The sequence below is a fragment of the Mesoplodon bidens genome (genome assembly GCF_964165515.1).
Source record: "Mesoplodon bidens genome assembly, chromosome: 13".
Taxonomy (NCBI): domain Eukaryota; kingdom Metazoa; phylum Chordata; class Mammalia; order Artiodactyla; family Ziphiidae; genus Mesoplodon; species Mesoplodon bidens.
In genome coordinates, this window is record NC_138169.1 from 23718329 (window position 1) to 23738356 (window position 20028).

At 42.9% G+C, this 20028-nt stretch overlaps 1 long non-coding RNA gene across 2 annotated transcripts in view; it reads right to left on the minus strand.

The window, feature by feature from the left end:
* LOC308626499 overlaps window positions 1–18444 on the minus strand; it is a 56245-nt gene extending 37801 nt beyond the window's left edge. For both annotated transcript variants that reach the window (XR_014017258.1, XR_014017259.1), the window contains exon 1: window positions 18188–18444. This is a non-coding gene — a long non-coding RNA (uncharacterized lncRNA). The remainder of the gene's footprint in view (window positions 1–18187) is intronic.
* Window positions 18445–20028: the final 1584 nt, after the last annotated feature.

Consider the following 20028-nt stretch of genomic DNA (forward strand, 5'->3'; position numbering starts at 1 on the left):
TTCACAAACTTTTTTTTTTTTAACATTTATTTATTTATTTTTGGCTGCACAGGGTCTTAGCTGCAGCATGTGGATCTTCATTGCAGCATGCAGGATCTTTTGTTGCGGCACACGAACTCTTAGTTGCAGCATGTGGGATCTAGTTCCCTGACCAGGGATCAAACCCAGGCCCTCTGTATTGGCAGCATGGAGTCTTAGCCACTGGACCACCAGGGAAGTCCCTTACAAACTCTTCTTTAAAAAAATAATAAAAGGAAAGAGAATATTGCCAAACTCATTCTATGAGGCCAGTATCACCCTGATACCAAAACCAAATTTAAAAATACCACAAGGGGGACTTCCCTGGTGGTTCAGTGGGTAAGACTCCACACTCCCAAAGCAGGGGGTCCCAGGTTCGATCCCTGGTTGGGGAACTAGATCCCACATGCACGCCACAACTAAGAGTCCGTGTGCCACAACTAAGACCCTGAGCAGCATGCATAAATAAATATTTAAAAAATAAAAAAATAAAAATATCACAAGGAAAGAAAACTACAGATCAATATTCCTCATGAATTTAGATGTAAAAATCCTTAAAACATACTAGCAAACTGAATCCAGCAATAGATACAAAGGATTATGCACCGTGACCAAATGGAATTTATCCTGAGATTGCAAGTTTGGTTCAATATATGAAAATCAATTTCATACATATTAAAAGAATAAAGGACAAAAACATATGATTGTCTTAATATATGTATAAAAAGCATGAATACAATATGTGTATAAAATCAAACACCCTTTCATGCTAAAAACATTCAACTAATTAGGAAAAGAAGGAAATTCCATCAACCTGATAAAGGGCATCTATGAAAAAACCCCAGTGAGCATCATACCTGATGGTGAAAGAGTGGATGCTTTCCCCTAAGATCAGGAACAAGACAAAGATATCCACTCCTCCCAGTTCTAGTCAACATAGTACTGGAGATTCTAGCCAGGCAATCAGGCAAGAAAAAGAAAGAAAAGATACCCAGATTAGAAAGGAAGAAGTAAATCCAGCTCTATTTGCAATGACACGTAGAAAATCCACACACACACACACACACACACACACACACACACACACACACACACTATGAGAATTAATAAGCTAGTTCAGCAACGCTAAAGGATATAAGATCAATACATAAAAACTAATTATCTTTCTATACACTAGCAACGAACAATCTGAAAATGAAATTAAGAAAACATCTGCATTTACATTAGCATTGTTATGGATTGAACTGTGTCCCCCAAAAGCTATATATTGAAGCCCTAATGCCCAATGTGACTTTATTTGGAAATAGGGCCTTTAAGGAAGTAATTAAGGTTAAACGAGGTCATAAGAATGAGGCTCTAATCTGACAGGATTAGTGTACTTATAAGAAGAAGAAGAGACACCAGAGATCTCAATCTTTCCACATATGCACAGAGGAAAATGCATGTGAAGATACAGGGAGAAGGTGGCTATCTGCAAGCCAAAAAGAGGTCTCACCAGTAAGCATCCCTGCTGGCACCCTGACCTTGGGATTTCAGTCTCCAGAACTGTGAAAAAATTAATTTATGTTGTTTAAGTCAACTAATCCATGGTTTTTCTGTTATGGAGGCCCAAGCAAACCAATAGAAGCATGAAAAAGAATAAAAAACTTAGGAATAAGTTTAACAAAGAAGTGCAAGACTTGTACAACAAAAACTACTCGTGTCATTGAAAGAAATTAAAGATCTAAATGAATGGAATGATATCCGTGTTCATGAATCAACATTTTTAATGTTATTAAAATGGCAATACTCCCCAATCTACAGATTCAGTGCAATCCCTATCAAAACCCCAGTTGCCTTTTTTGCAGGAATTGACAAGCTGATCCTAAAATTAATGCAAGGGACCCAGAATAGCCAAAACAATCTTGAAAAAGAACAAAATTGGAAGATTCACACTTCTCTGATCTCAAAACTTAATAGAAGGTTACAGTAATCAAGACAGTGTGGTAGTGACAAAAGGACAGACATATATATAAATAGAAATATGGGTATGTAAATAAACCCTCACAATTGATGGTCAATTGATTTTTTTTTTTTTTTTTTGCGGTACGCGGGCCTCTCACTGTTGTGGCCTCTCCCGTTGCGGAGCACAGGCTCTGGACGCACAGGCTCAGCAGCCATGGCTCACGGGCCCAGCCGCTCCGCGGCATGTGGGATCTTCCCGGACCGGGGCACGAACCCGTGTCCCCTGCATTGGCAGGCAGACTCTCAAACACTGCACCACCAGGGAAGCCCGGTCAATTGACTTTTAACAAAGGAAACAAGACAATTCAACGGGAGAAAGAATAGTCTTTTCAGCAAATTTGTGCTTGGATAAGTGAATAGTCACATGCAAAAGAATGAAGTTGGATCCCTACCTCACGTAATATATGAAAATTAACTCGAAATGGACTGAAGATCTAAATGTAAGTATAAAATTCTTAGTAAAAAACCACAGGCATGGGGCTTCCCTGGTGGCACAGTGGTTGAGAGTCCGCCTGCCGATGCAGGGGACACGGGTTCGTGCCCCAGTCTGGGAGGATCCCGCATGCCGCGGAGCGGCTGGGCCCGTGAGCCATGGCCGCTGAGCCTGTGCGTCCGGAGCCTGTGCTCCACAACGGAAGAGGCCATAGCAGTGAGAGGCCTGCGTACCGCGAAAAAAAAAAAAAAAAAAAAAAAAACCACAGGCATAAATCGTTGTGACCTTGGATTGGCAATGATTTCTTAGATAGGAGGGCAAAAGCACAAGCAACAAGAGAAGAAACAAATTAGATTTCATCAAAATTAAAACCTTTTGTGATTTGAAGGACACCATCAAGAAAGTGAAGACAACCCACAGAATGGGAGAAGATATTTGAAAATCATATCTTTTAAAGGACTTGTATCCAGAATATGTAAAGGCTTACAACCACAATTAAAATTTTTTTTTTTTTTTTTTTTTTTTGCGGTACGTGGGTCTCTCACTATTGTGGCCTCTCCCGCTGTGGAGCACAGGCTCCGGACGCACAGGCCCAGCAGCCATGGCTCACGGGCCCAGCCGCTCTGCGGCATGTGGGATCCTCCCGGACCGGGGCACGAACCCGTGTCCCCTGCATCGGCAGGCGGACTCTCAACCACTGCGCCACCAGGGAAGCCGCCCCCCCAAAAAAACCCCACAATTTTTAAATGGACATAGGATTAGAATAGACATTTCCCCAAAGAAATACAAATGGCCAAATAGCACATGAAAAGATGCTCACCATCATTAGTCAATAGGGAAATGCAAATAATCAAAACCACAATGAGATATCATTTCACATCCACTAAGATAGCTTCAAACAAACAAAAAAGGGTTGGGGAGATGGAAAGGATAAGGCAAGGATGTGGAGAAATCAGAACGCTCACACACTGTTGCTGGGAATATAAAATGGTGCAGGTGGTATGGAAACAGTTTGGCAGGTTCTCAAAAAGTTAAACATACAGTTACCATATGATCCAGTAATTCCACTCTTAGGTATATACCCAAGAGAAATGAAAACATATATCCACACAAAAACTTGTATACACAAGTGTTCATATCAGGATTTTTTTTTTTTTTTTTTTTTGCGGTACGCGGGCCTCTCACCACTGCGGCCTCCCCTGCTGCGGAGCACAGGCTCCGGACGTGCAGGCCCAGCGGCCACGGCTCACGGGCCCAGCCGCTCCGCGGCATGTGGGATCCTCCTAGACCGTGGCACGAACCCGTGTCCCCTGCATCAGTAGGCAGACTCCCAACCACTGCACCACCAGGGCAGCCCCATCAGTATTATTTTTAATAGCAAAAAGGTGGTGACCCAAATGTCCATCGACTGATGAATGGATAAACAAAATGTGGTACACCCACACAGTGGAATATTATTTGGCCATAAAAAGGAATGAAGTACTGATACATGGTACCACATGGATGAATATCATATTTTTGTTTTACTAAATGAAAGATGCCAGACACAAAAGGCTATATATTGTATGATTCCATTTATGTGAAATATCCAGAACAGTCATCCACAGAGGCAGTAGATTAACAGTTGATAGGGGATAGGGGAGGGAGAAATGGGGAGTGACTGCTAATAAGCATGTGGCTTCTTTTTGGGGTGATGAAAATGTTCTGGAATTAGTGGTGATGGTTACACAACTTTATGAATATACTAAAACCCACTGATTTGTATGCTTTAAAGTGGTGAATTTTATGTATATGTAAATAAAAAGTATATTTAAAAAAGAGAATGGTGGGAGTTCAGGCCAAGATGGTAGAGTAGGAAGACCCTGAGCTTACCTCCTCTCATGGGCACACCAAAATTACAACTATTTACAGAGCAATGATTGTTGAGGAAGACCAGAATCTAGCAGAAAAGATCTTCAACTAAAGATATAAAGAAGGAACCACAGCGAGACCGGTAGGAGGGGTGGAGCAGTACAGTCAAGCCCCACACCTCTGAGTGGGGGACCCACAAACTGGAGGATAATTACAATTGCAGAGGTTCTCACCAAGGAGCAATGAGTCTGAGCCCTATACTGGGCTCCCCAGTCCTGGGGTCCTGCACCAGGAAGACGAGTCCCCAGAACACTTGGCTTTGAAGACCAGCAGGGCTTACTTTTGGGAGACCCAGAAGACTGTGGGAAACAGAGACTCCACTTTTAAAGGGTGCACACAAAATCTCACATGCTCCAGGACCCAGGGCAGAGGCAGTGATTTAAGAGGAGCCTGGGTCAGACCCACCTGCTGATCTTGGAGAGTCTCCTGGACAGGCAGGAGGCAAACGGAGCTCACCCTGGGGACACAGACACTGGTGGTAGCCACTTCTGGGAGCTCATTCTACCATGTGGACACTGGTGCTGCCAAGTGCCATTTTGGAATCCTTCCTCTAGCCTATTAGCACTGGAACCCAGTCCTGCCCACCAGCCTGTTGGCACCAGCACCCTCAGGCCAAGCAACTAGCCAGGCAGGGACACAGTTCCACTCACCAGCAGGCAGGCTGCCTTAAGACCTCCTGAGCCCAAAACTGCCCCAGGATAAGGCCCTGTCCACCAGAGGGCCCAGGACCCAGCCCCCAACACCAGTGCACAGGCACTAACCATGGGGACCCCCAGAGTCCTGCAGTCAGAGACCCCAGGACCCAGCTCCACCCACTAGTGGGCAGGCACCAGCCCTAGGACCCTCTGGGCCCTGGCCCCACCCACCAGCAGGCCAACATACCAACTCCAGGGCCCCCAGGATCCTGCAGCCAGAGACCCTGGTACCCAGGCTCTGCCCACCAGCAGGTAGGCACCAGCCCCAGTATCCTCAGCCCTGATCACCAGAGGACTGGCACTAGCCTGGGAGCAGCCTCACACATCAGTGGGCAGGCACCAGCCACAGGACACCCCTGGGCCCCTGCCATACCACGAGTGGGTAGACAACAGCCTCAGGACTGCCACAGCCCTGCAGCCTGCCAAGGCAGGACCCAGCCCACCTTTCAGCAGGCCAGCACCAGCCCTGGGACCCCGTGGGCCCCAGCCCTGTCCACTAGCAGGCCAACACCAGCTCTGAGACACCTTGGGCCCCTTAGCCAGACACCCTGGGATCTGGTCCCACCCACCAGCAGGCCAATACAAGGCTTGGGACACCCCAGATCCTGAAGCCAGCTGTGTCAGGAAATGGCCCATGTCTACCAGCAGACCAACACCAGCTCCAGGATCCCCAGGGCCCTGTATCCAGAGATCCTGAGAACTGGCTCTGCCTACCAGTGAGCCAGCACTAGCCCCAGTAACCGCTGGGCCTTGGCCACACCCACCAGCAGTTCAACACCAGCTCTGGGACCCCTGGACTCTGCAGCCAGAGACCACAGGACTTGGCTCTGCCTGCCAGTGGGCAGGCACTAGGCCCAGGACGCAGCTTCACACACTGATGGGCAGGCACCAGCACTTGGATACCCTGGGCCCTGACCTCACCCAACAGCAGGTAGACACCAGCCCCAGGACCACCATACCTCCACAGCCTGCCTTGTCAGGACCTAGCCAACACACCAGCAGGCCAGCCCCAGGACACCCCATGCCCTGGGACCCCCTGCACACTGCCCTGCCCACTGGCAGGTCAACCCCAGCTCTGGGACACCTTGGGTCCCTCAGCCAGCAGCCCTGGAATCCAACCCCACCCACCAGCAGGCTAACACCAACTCCAAGATAGCTTGGTCTCATCAGCTAGCTACCCCAGGATCCAGCCCCACTCACCACTGCACCAGAACCAGCTTTGGGACACCTCAAACCCACAGCCAGCCATGCAGGAACTGAATCCACCTACCAGTAGGCCAACACTAGATCCAGGAACCCTGGCCCCACAACTAACCATCCCAGAACCTGGCTCTGTCCATCAGTGTGCCAGCACTAGCCGCGGGACCCCCCAGGGCTCTGCAGCCAGCTGCCTCATGACCCGGTCCTGCCAACCAGTGACCAGCAGCCTCCTCACCGGGCAGGGCCTAGCAACCCAGCTGGACCAGGGACAAGCCACACCTACCAGACTGCCCACAGTAGTCAGCCTACCATAACAGAAGGACCTATGCAGCCCACATGGGGGCACCCCTAGAGCACATAGGTCTGGTGACCAGAGGGGAGTGCACTGCTGGGACATATAGGATGTCTCCTACAAAAGGCCACTTTTCCAAACTTAGGAAACATAACCAACTTACCAGAGACATAGAAATAAAAACAGCAAATTAGGAAAAATGAGGCAACACAGGAACATGTTCCAAACGAAGGGACATGATAAAACCCAGAAGAACTAATTGAAATGGAGATAGGCAATCTACCTCATAAAGAGTTCAAGGTAATGATCATAAAGAATTCAGAAGAAGAATGGATGAACACAGTAAGAAGATGAACAAAGAGAAGATACAAAGAAGAACAAAATAGAGCTGAAGAATACAATAGCTGAAATTAAAAATACACTAAAAGGAATCAACAGTAGATTAGAAGATACAGAAGAATGGATCAGTGGAAATCACTGAAGCTGAACAGAGAAAAGAACAAAAAGAAATGAGGACAGTTTAAGAGACCTCTGGGACAACATCAAGCATACTAACATTTGCATTATAGGGATCCCAGAAGGAGAAGAAAGACAGAAAGGGGCAGAGAACATATTTGAAGATGTAAGAGCTGAAAACTTCCATAACCTGGGAAAGGAAACACATCCAGGTCCAGGAAGTAGAGAGAGTCCCAAACAGGATTAACCCGAAGAGGACCACAACAAGACACACTGTAATCAAAATGGCGAAAATGAAAGATAAAGAGACTATCAAAAGCAGCAAGGGAAAAACAACAAGTTATGTACAAGGGATAAGTCTATCCGCTGAATTTTCAGCAGAAATTTCAGCATGGCATGATATATTTAAAGTGATGAAAGAGAAAAACCTACAACCAAGAATACTCTATTCAGCAAGGTTTTCATTCAGATTTGATAGAGAGGGCAAAAGTTTTACAGACAAGCAAAAGCTAAAAGAGTTCACCACCAAACCTGTTTTACAAGCAATGTTAAAGGGACTTCTCTAAGCAAAAAAGAAAAGGCCATAACTAGAAACATGAAAATTACAGAAGGAAAAAGCTTATTGGTAAAGGGAAATATACAGTAAAGGTAGTAAATCAACCATGTACAAAACTAACAGGAAGATTAAAAGACAAAAGTAGTAAAATCATCTATATCCACAATAAGTATTTAATGGATACACAAAACAAAAAGGTGTAAAATATGATGTCAAAACCAGTAAATTGTAGGGGAGGGAAGTGTAAATTCAGGGTCATTAAAATGCATTTGAAATTAAGAGATCAGCAACTTAAAATGATCACATATACGTATAAGTTGCTATATATAAATCTCATGGTAGCCACAAACCAAAAATCTGTAACAGATATATGCACAGAAAAGAAAAAGGAATCCCAACATCAAATATAAAAGATAGTCATCAAATCACAAGGGAAGAGAACAAAAGAAGAAAGGAAACAAAAAAAAGAACTACAAAAACAACTCCAAAACAATTAACAATGGCACTAAGTACATACCTATCAATAATTACTTTAAATGTAAATGGACTAAATGCTCCAATAAAAAGACACAGGGTAGCTGAATGGATACAAAAACAAGACCCATATATATATGCTGCCTACAAGAGACTCACTTCAGATCTAAAGACAGACATAGACTGAAAGTGAGGGGATGGAAAAAGGTACTCCAAGCAAATGGAAATCAAAAGAAAGCCAGGGTAGCAATACTTATAGCAGCCAAAATAGCCTTTCAAACAAAGACTGTAATAAGAGACAAAGAAAGAATCAATCCAAGAAAATATAACTATTGTAAATATATATGCACCCAACACAGGAGCACCTAAATACATAAAGCAAATTATTAACCAACATAAAGAGATTGACAGTAACACAATAATAGTAGGGGACTTTAAGACCCCACTTACATCAATGGACAGATCATCCAGACAGAAAATCAATATGAAAACACTGCCTTAGAGACATAGACCAAATGGAATATATATGAAACATTCCATCCAAAAGCAGCAGAATACACATTCTTTTCAAGTGCACATGAAACATTCTCCAGGATAGATCACATGCTAGGACACAAGTCTTAGTAAATTTAAGAAAACTTAAATCATATCAAGCATCTTTTTCCAACCACAGTGCTTTTTCCAACCACAAATCAACTACAAGAAAAAACTGAAAAAAACACAAACATGTGGAGGCTAAACAATATACTACTAAACAACCACTGAAGAAATCAAAGAAAAAATTTAAAAATACCTGGAGACAAATGAAAATGAAAATACAACAGTCCAAAATCTATGGGATGCAGCAAAAGTAGTACTGAGAGGGAAGTTTATAGTTATACAAGCCTACTTCAGGAAACAAGAAAAAACTCAAATAAGCAACTGAATCTTACACATAATGGAACTAGAAAAAGAACAACAAACAAAACCCAACATTAGTAGAAGGAAAGAAATCATAAAGATCAGAGCAGTAATAAATGAAATAGAGACTTAAAAAAACAGTAGAAACAATCAATGAAACTAAGAACTGGTTCTTTGATAAGATAAATAAAATGGATAAACCTTTAGCTAGACTCAGGAAAAAAAGAAAGAGGGCTCAAATCAATAAACTCAGTAATGAAAAAGGAGAAGTTACAACCAACACCACAGAAATACAAAGGATAAGATTACTACAAACAACTATATGTCAATAAAATGGACAACCCAGAAGAAGTGAACAAATTTCTAGAAATGTACAATCTCCCAAGACTCAACCAGGATGAAATAGAAAACATGAACAGACCAATTATCAGTAATTAAATTGAATAGGTAATTTTTTAAAATCCCAACAAACAAAAGTCCAGGACTAGATGGCTTCACAGGTGAATTATACCAAATATTTAGAGAAGAGTTAATACCAAGTCTTCTCAAACTATTCAAAAAAACTGCAGAGGAGGGAACACTTCCAAACTCATTCTACAAGGCCAGCATCCTTCTGATACCAAAACCAGACAAAGATATCACACAAAAAGAAAATTACAGGCAATATCACTCATGAACATAAATGCAAAAAATCCTCAACAAAATATCAGTAAACCAAATTCAACAACGCACTGATAGGATCATATCCCATGATCAAGTGGGATTTAGCCCAGGGATGCAAGGATGGTTCAATACCCACAAATCAAACAACGTGATACACCACATTAACAAGTTGAAGAATAAAAATCATATGATCATCCCAATAGATACAGAAAAAGCTTTGGACAAAATTCAACATCCATTTATGATAAACACTCTCCACAAAGTAGGTATAGAGGGAACATACCTCAACATGATAAAGGACATATATAAGCCCACAGTTAACATCATACTCAATGGTGAAAAGCTGACAGCATTTCCTCTAAGATCAGGAGCAAGACGAGAATGCCCACTCTTGCCACTTTTATTCAACATAGTATTGGAAGTCCTAGCCACATGATTAGACAAGAAAAAGAAATAAAATGAATCTAAATTGGAAAGTAAGAAGAACAACTGTCACTGTTTGCAGATGACATGATACTATACACAGAAAATCCTAAAGACACCAGCAAAAAACTACTAGAGCTCATCAATGAATTTGGTAAAGTTGCAGGATACAAAATTAATATACAGAAATCTGTTGCACTGCTATACACTAACAATGAATGATCAGAAAAGGAAATTAAGAATCCCGGGACTTCTCTGGTGGTGCAGGGGTTAAGAATCCACCTGCCAATGCAGGGGACACAGGTTCGATCCCTGGTCCGGGAAGATCCCGCATGCCGCAGGGCAACTAAGCCCATGCACCACAACTACTGAGCCTGCACTCTAGAGCCCACGAGTCAAAACTACTGAGCCCGTGCACCACAACTACTGAAGCCCATGCACCCTAGAGCCCACACGTCGCAACTACTGAGCCCACGTGCTGCAACTACTGAAGCCCATGCACCTAGAGCCCATGCTCCGCAATAAGAGAAGCCATAGCAGTGAGAAGCCTTTGCACAGCAACAGAGAGTAGCCCCTGCTCGCCGCAACTAGAGAAAGCCTGCGTGCAGCAACAAAGACCCAGCACAGCTAAAAATAAATAAAAATTAAAAAAAAAATTTTTAGAAGAATCCCATTTGCCATTGCATTAAAAAGAATAAAATATCTAGGAATAAAATACCTAGGAATAAATCTAACTAAGGAAGTAAAAGACCTGTACTTGGAAAATTATAAGACTCTGATGAAAGAAACTGAAGATGACACAAACAGATGGAAAGATATAACATGTTCATGGAGTGGAAGAATTAATATCATTAAAATGACCATAGTACACAAGGCAATCTACAGATTCAGTGCAATCCCTATCAAAATACCAATGGCATTTTGCACAGAACTAGAACAAACAATTCCAAAATTTGTATGGAAACACAAAGACCCTGAATAGCCAAAGCAATCTTGAGAAAGAACAGAGCTGGAGGTATCACAGTCCCTGACCTCACACTATACTACAAAGCTACAGTAATCAAAACAGTATGGTACTAGCACAAAAACAAACACATAGATCAATGGAACAGAACAGAGCCCAGAAATAAACTCACATACTTATGGTCAATTAATCTATGACAAAGGAGGCAAGAATATACAATGAGAAAAAAACAGTCTCTTCAATAAGTGGTGCTGGGAAAACCTTACAGCTACATGTAAAAAATGAAATTAGAACATTTTCTCATACCATACAGAAAAATAAACTCAAAATGGATTAAAGACCTAAACGTAAGACCTGAAACCATAAAACTAAAAGCAAACACAGGCAGAACACTCTTTGACATAAATTGTAGCACCATTTTTTTTGGATCTGCTTCCTAAGGCAAAGGAAACAAAAGCAAAAATAAGCAAATGGGACTTAATTAAACTTAAAAGCTTTTGCTCAGCAAAGGAAACCAAAGACAAAACAAAAAGACAACCTACTGAATAGGAGAAAATATTTGCAAATGACATGACCAATAATAAGTTAATATCCAAAATATATAAACAGCTCATACAACTCAATTAAAAAAAAACCTGATTAAAACATGGGCAAAAGACTTGAATAGACATTTTCCCAAAGAAGACAGACAGGTGAACAACAGGCACATGAAAAGATGTTCAACATCACTAATCAGAGAAATGCAAATCAAAGTCACAATGAGATATTGCGTCACACCTATCAGAAAGGCTATGATCAAAAAGACCACAGGTAACAGATGTTGGCAAGGATATGGAGAAAAGGGAACCCTTGTACACTCTTGGTGGGAATGTAAATTGGTGCAGCCAGCCACTATAGAAAACAGTATAGAACAGTATAGAGGTCCCTTGAAAAACTAAAAATAGAACTATCATGTGATCTAGCAATTCCATTCCTGGGTATATATCTGAAGAAAACGAAAACACTAATTCAAAAAGATAAATGCACCCCAATGTTCATAGCAGCATTGTTTACAATAGCCAAGACATGGAAGCAACCTAAGTGTCCATCGACAGATGAATGGATAAAGAAGATGTGATACACACACATATACACATAATACTACTGTAATACTAATCAGCATAAAAAAGAATAAAATTTTGCCCTTTGTAACAACATGGATGGGCCTGAAGAGTATTATGCTTAGTGAAATAAGTCAGAGAAAGACAAATATATGTTAGCACTCATATATGGAATCTGAAAACTAGAACAAACAAATGAATATAACAAAACAGAAAAAGACTCACAGATATAGAGAACTACTGGTTACCAGAGGGGAGAGAGAAGGAGGGAGGGGCAACATAGGGGTAGGAGATTAAGAGGTACAAACTACTATATACAAAATAAACTACAAGGACATATTGTACAGCACTGGGAATACAGCCAATATTTTATAATAATTAAACTGAGTATAATCTAAAACTCTGAATCACTATGTTGTACACCTGAAACTAATATAATACTGTAAATCAACTATACCTCAATAAAAAGAAAAAAGAGGATGGTTTTCTGTATGTACACTATACTTGAATAAAAAGTTAACACACAGGAACTTCCCGGTGGTCCACTGGGTAAGACTCTGCGCTCCCAATGCAGGGGGCCCAGGTTCGATCCCTGGTCGGGGAACTAGATCCCGCAGCATGCATGCCACAACTAAGAGCCCGCATGCCACAACGAAGATCCATCCCATCCCACAAGCCGCAAGTAAGACCTGGCACAGCCAAAATAAATATAAATGAATAAAAATAAACGTTAACACACAGATAATGGTTTCAAATTAGATAAATGGAAAAATAATATTATCAATAATATTATCAACAGAAATAGGAAGTTTTCAATGCATCTTTTCAAAGATCAATCCATTATGCATAATTTGAACATATCCCAGTTAATTGCTTGGGTATTTGGGATTCTTCCAATAACATATGTGCATTCACTCAATGTGTTTATTGAGTAAGTCTTATGCCTAGTCACTTTTCAACAAATAAAGGTTGGTGGGGGGTATATCCACAGGTTATTGATGAGGTCATACTTTAAATTCTCCCAATGCCTCTAACTACGGTAAATCTTCTGTGCTATGCACTAACATGACTGAGGTTAACACAGCCCCTGGCACATTTGAGAATATGACTTTCAAAGAAATCTGGCTTTCTGGTATAGCTTTCCTAGGTGTAAGTTATAGCAAACCTCTAAATGATGCCTTCTTGCAATTCTTTCTCCCTTTCATTTTTAAAGCTATGTTGGTAATTTCTGTGTAATGTCTCACTTTCCAGTTGTTTAACCTTTCTCTTGGCAGGAGGGAATTGGTTTTTGTTTGTTTAATGAGGAGAGTTGTTAGAAACGCCTGCCTGAGATGTCTTGTATCATTATATCCAGTTCATGCTAAGATCATAAGTATTCTGAATCTTAAATTAGGCACCATCTCAGTCAGAGGTTGTTAGTACTTACACATTTATCATTACGTTAGTATAAACCAAAGGAAGGGGAAGAAAAGCCCCTCATGGGGCTGAGGTTGGACTATGTTCTCATAGTTCTAAACCATTTTTGGTAACTGTCATTTTCCAAGCATCAAAATGTGTAGAAAGTAAAGGGCCTCAAAATATGGGCTGTCAGTAGTGTGGCAAATTTTGAACATCACCTCTTCTCAGATCTCTGTACAGAGGTACCAAGTTGCAATCACAGAAAGGCAGTTTAAAAACTACTTCATTTGAAATCTTTTCTATTAAATGATAAACATTAAGAGGAATAACATAATCTTACACGTCAACAAAACATCATAGTCAGCAGAAAACAGAACTAAGTAGCCAAATAGAACATTTCTATAATGTTTGAGCATTCAATATCTTCCTTGACATTATTTTTTAGTCAGGGCACTCAAGCAGGCAGCAGCCTGTCACTTACAGCCTCTGTCATTTCCCGTTCCAGTTCGTTAAACCCTAGGCTTTCCCCAGAAACACACAATCCACATGGAGATTCTTCTGCCAGTCAGAAAAGATCAATTCGAAGGATGCAGAAATTGATATGCAACTCGAGTGGGCATGAACGCCATAATAAACTGCTACCTACACATGGAATTATTATTTTCTAGGTTGACAGTGTATGGGCAGAAGCAGCAGGAGCATATGGGAGCATATGTTTAGCCTTTATAGTCGGCGCTTATTTCCTACTGACTGGCTTCTCTTTGGCTGCCAAAGAATAGATCAAGTTCAGAAGCTAAAGCCAAGTTGGCAATTCTTTATGTTTGCCTTTCTCTCTAAAAAATACCTAAATTAGTAAGGCAGCATAGCCAATTTACACACACAGGATTGATTAAAAACTTCAATTATTTGCCTCTCTTTCCTTCCCTGTAATACTTAAAATTCTAGGATTTCAGAGTCACATTCACAAACACTTCTATAAACACCAATGATCCAAAAAACAAAAAAAAATCACATGGCTACTGTATACTGTATGCCCCAATGAAAATAACACCCTAATGCAGAAATGAGAGGGCTCAAAATAATGTAGCTGGAGCTCTCCTCTTAACCATGAGTGAGGCACCTGGGATTGCAAAGGCAACATTTAGCTTTCAGAAGCTTGTTGCTGACAAGAGTGGAAAGAAAGGATCTTACATCTTCTTTTCTTTCCTAATTGTAAAGCGGTGAGCAAAATGTCTGCTTTTATTGGTTTGAAGTGGCCTAAACCACTGCCAAAAAATGTGCAAAGGAAATTATATATACACATTCTCCTCCTAAAATGCCACCTCCTTTGTGACGCTGTCTTGATTCCCCATTCACAATGCATACCTTCCTTCTCTACACTCTATCATAATTTATACCTCCATTAATATTTGCAAATTATTTTCTATGTGAGTAATGTGTTTACAGGTCGCCCTCTCTTACTGAACTGTAAACTTCCACAGCTCAGGGACCAAGTCATTATCTCTCTGGTCCCCACAAGGCCAAGCAGAGTGCTTTATAAATGGTAGGTGCAAAATAAATGTTTGATGAGTGAATAAATACGGTGGTGTCAGCTTTATGATGACTAGAAGTTTTGATGATGTTAAGAGTAGTTGCTCCCCAAACCTCAATCTCTTTTCTCTGTATTTGGTATCATGATTATGTGCACTGAAGAGGGAGAAAGATTTAGAGATGTCTTCCTGAGAATACATTTTATATTCGATATGTCTATTTTGATAACCCTCGAGTAAACCATCTTTTGGAAAAGATTTCCAGGGTTAAACTGAATTCGATGGGGGAAAGTGCCAATGAGTCAGACAAAAGCTATCTCTGCTTCCTGTGATGCAGTGTGCTGTCACACGCCTCAGGAAAAAAGTGCAAAATTCTAAAAGCTGAGAGCATGACTCCACAAGACTCTATTAACCAGGTGCTACCTATATAAAATGATCAAGAAGAGGAAAGAAGGAACCGTGAGTGGTCTTTAGTTCTCAAAAAGCAAGGGTCTAACTAGAAACTAATGAGTGACAACTGTTTCAGGTACACAGAGTAAAAAGGAAACACACGTGTCTAAAGAGAGAAAGGTCAACTTTAGGCAATGAAAAGTCATCTCAAAAAAGATCCTCCCCCCACCCCTCACCCCCGGCATTTTCATCTGTTTCACATGTTATTTTACTACTGGATACAGGATTTGGCAAAACTTTAACAACTGGTTATTTGGAAATTTCTAAACAATGATCACTTTCTCCTACAATGTACATTTTTCCATTCCAAAACAAACAAGATACTTTGTTTTGACAGGGACAATTTCCAATCTCTTAGCACTGAAACGCATAAAAGAAAATGGAAAATTGTTTGAATACCATATAGCACTTTTGAGTTTATTAGGCCATTATCCCCAAGGCTGGATTTAATCAAAAGATGAAGAATACAATCTCAAAAGCTTTTAGTTGACAAGAAGTCAGTCTTGGAACTTCCCTGGTGGCACAGTAGTTAAGAATCAGCCTGCCAAGGCAGGGGACACGGGTTCGAGCCCTGGTCCGGGAAGATCCCACAGGCCACGGAGCAACTCAGCCTGTGCGCCACAACTACTGAAGCCCGCACGCCTAGAGCCCATGCTCCGCAAATGAAGCCACCTCTTCGTTACGGTGTGCAGGCTTCTCTGTAAGAGAAGCCACCACAATGAGAAGCCTGCACACCGCAACGAAGAGTAGCCCCTGCTCACCACAACTAGAGAAAGCCCATGCTCAGCAACGAAGATCCAAAGCAGCCAAAAAAAAAAAGTCTTGGGCTTGGGATTTTTGTGTTTGAGCTGTAAGTCAGGTTCACAGAAAAGTAATCAGAAACTAGACTGGCTGGAGATAAGAAAGAGCCTTGAAATGAGAGGTGTGATACCATGGGTTGTACCTGTGACTTGGCCTCTCAACAAGCCTGGGGACCTTGAGCAAATTACCTAAACTCTTATCTGTAAAGTTCTTTGATAATTTCTAAAGCCCCTTTTAGCATGATCAGTTTTTAATTGTCTCATATTTTTCCTTAAGTCATCAATTAGTTCATTCAACAATATAAATACCTTCAATGAACATAGTAAAGGACAGTTTCTGCCCTCAAAGAGTGCATAAGTCAGTGGGAAAAGTGAAGGCTTCACCCGCAGTTCCTAGGTGCTCATTCATCCATTTAAGTTCCAAACAAAGGTCACAGAGGAGCCCAGAAGGGAATGTGGATGGAAAGGAGCAGGAGAAGCCCCACAGAAACTCTTGGGAGGAAGAGAGGGTAATTTATTGTCTCAGTCCACCAAGTTTATTAAGTGACTACTGTGCTGGGCACTGGGGATCCTGGGGTGACCTGAAGAGATCAGGCCTCTAATGAAGCTTACTTGCATTCTAGGTGGTGAAGAAAGAAAAACAGATTAACAAATAAATGAAATCCAGATTGTGATCAGTTCTAGGAAGAAAACAGAGTGAGTGATAATGAGAGAGAATAACTGTGTGTGTGTGTGTGTGTGTGTGTACACGTGGTGTGGTAGGGGGGTGGACTTCAGCATAGGGAAGGCTCTTTGGAGATGGTAGTGGTTAGCTGACTGGGACCTCAAGTGAGCACAGCCAGCACACAGGGGCTAGTGGTTCAGCTAGAGGGAAGCAGGAATATGCTGAGGCTGGAAAGGGCTGGAGCAGACAGATCATCTGCATGGTTGTTTTAAAGAGCAGTTACTTCTGGAAAGTACAGAATTAAAGCAGTACAGATGACCCTTGAACAACACAGGTTTGAACTGCGCGGGTCCACCTACACGTGGATTGTTTTCAATAAACACTACAGTATTGCTACACAATCCACAGCTGGTTTAAATCTTGGATGCCGAACCTCAGATAAGGAGGGCCGACTACAAATTTACAGGGGGATTTTTGACTGTGCAGACTGCCAGCACCCCCGACCCCCCAGTTGTTCAAGGGTCAGCTGTAGTTCTCGACTAAGGGCCATTTTGTCCCCCAGGGAGCATTTGACAACGTCTGGAGACATTTTGGGTTGTCAAACGATTTGAGGTGGGGAGGGTACTACTACTTTGATTGAGAAAACCTGCACTAAAGGAATTTACTGCCCGAAGTTTGGTTTTAGTCGTTAGGTTATAAACTCATGTTTTTACAAACTTGAATCTTTTTTTTTGTTTTCCTTTACTGTGGAAACAAAGTAAAAACAGGTTTCAAGTGACCCACTGCTTCATCCACTCTCTCAGGAAACCCCACTGCAGAGGTTCCAGGGGCTCCACGAACCGCTGAGAAGCCCCACAAGATACTAGATGTGTAACTGAACCGGTTGGAAAGGGACCTGCGGAGGCCCACACCCAACTGCTCACTGGGGTTACCTCTGCGCAGGGGACCAGGTTAGGAGGCAGTGTAAGAGGAGCACATATTCGTGTTTTATTTCCATAATTACCAATGAATATTAAAAATAATGCAAAGTGGGGGTCCATACAGGGAAGAAGTGGAGAGTTGCCCTCCCGCGCGAAACCTCTGTCCTCTGGGCCTCTACCGCCCTTCTGCGTTGACCCGCTCCCTCCAGGCTCTAGCCTCCCCTCCCCCACCCCACACCCCACCCCCGGCGGGCCCTTGGCCCGCATTAACCCCACGGCCCCGCAGGCTCTAACCCAGGCCCCTCCGGGCCCGCGAAGTCCTCCCCGCCCCCCTCACCTCGGCGGGCAGGCGTCTCCTCAGGAAGGCCGGCAGTAGGCTGTCCTCGATGTAAGGGTTGCCCAGGCGGAGCAGCCCCGAGCCGAAGGCCCCGTCGGGATCGGTGTGCGGCGCCTCGAGCTCGGCGCGGGCCCCTCAGGCCCGGGACCGCCCGGCGAGCCCTCGGAAGGGCGGGAAACGCCTGAGGAGACTTGGAGCCGGCGGCCAGAGGGCAGGTGGGCTGGGAACCACCTCCCCACGGGCGCCAGGACGCCAGGCGTGGAGGGCGGGGCTTGCTGGGGGGCGTTAGCCTTCGCTCGCCTCTTTTTGCATATTCATGAGACCGAGCGAGGCGGGCCGCTCAGGCGAGCAGAGGTAATGAATTATTCATGAAGCGTATCGCCCCGCCCAGGAAGGCCTCGTTGATTATTCATAAGCCCGAGGGAGAGTTTTGAGCTGGAAAAGGCCGTTGAGTCCCCCTCACTGGGAGGCGTCGACCCGCTGAGGTGAGGGCTGTCCAGATGCGAGGCATACGGAGAAAAAGGGCGCTTGAGCGTCGTTAGTTCTCTTAGGTTTTTTTTTTTTTCCTCTTAGGTTATTTTTTTCCCTTTTCGTTTCTTTTTCCTCGAGGCTTTAAGTTTGATTTGAAAGTATTTCTGTGAGGCCCGAAGTATTCTGAGGAGTAGCGGGAAGGCCGGGGCTGAGGGGAAGGACAAAGGGGAACCCCTAGGTAGCATTCCCCACCCCCCTCCCCAAAGCTTGATGATGAAAAATTTCACATTTACTGGGGGTGGGAAAAGTGGGATGGGGGGGTGGAGAGAATTGTACTGGGAACACTCACATTCCCACTATCAAGGTAGCTTTTAAATTGAAATGGTGGAAAAGAAGAAATCAGTCCTGGTGAGGACGCAGCAGCGGGCAATCGGCAGCCAAGCTCTTATTCCGGCCGACACCTGCGTGTTGCAACCAGTCGGATCGGGAGCTTTGTGGGGGAGGGCTGTCTATCTTCTAGGTCAGGTTTTCTCCAGCCATTGAGGTGTTCTGTGAGAATCAACGGCTGGCGCAGACCAAGAGGTGTGAGTCCCCACGGGATGACCTCAGCTCCTCTTCCGCCTTATCCAGGATTTGCCGTTTAATCTCATGGACTTTAGTTCCCCAAACAGTGCAGGGGAGAGAGTGTCTTGAAACTCAAGATTAACCAATCACCAAAATGTGTTCAGTTGTGCAGAGCCCTGGACTCGGTGTGCGGTACATCATGTCACTTGGCTGGTGAAAATGAAGAAAAAGTACGGTTCTTGCCCGTAAAGGAGTTTTAATCTGATTAGGATAATAATCTAATTTCTCCCCCATTGGGCCATAAATCTCTTGAGGTAGAAACAGTATTTTACATCTTTGTAGGCCTACACGAAGACTAGCACGTGGTAGTCGCCCAGTAAATGTTGAATAGAATGAATAATTGAAGTAGCCTGAAGAAGATATTAAAAAACCAAAAGAGCATGAATAAATACCCAGTTAATATAGTGGAAACCATTTACTCTGAGTGAGCACAGAGTAGGGGAATTAACAGGACCAAGTGGGATTTGTTAAAATGGAGAATAATAATTTATGGGCGCAAACTCTGTGAAACCTCTGAGTCACAGGGTGACCTTTGGCAAACCATGTTCCCTTACTGGACTTTCCTCTTCTTTGTACTGATAGTTTTATATTGTACATTTAAATCTATGATCCATTTTGAATTAATATTTGTATATGGTGTCAGATTTAGGTTGAAGGTTTTCGGGGTTTTTTGATCTATGGATGTCCTGTTGTTCCAGCACTGTTTGTTAAAAAGACTATCCTTCCTCCACTGAATTGACTTTCCT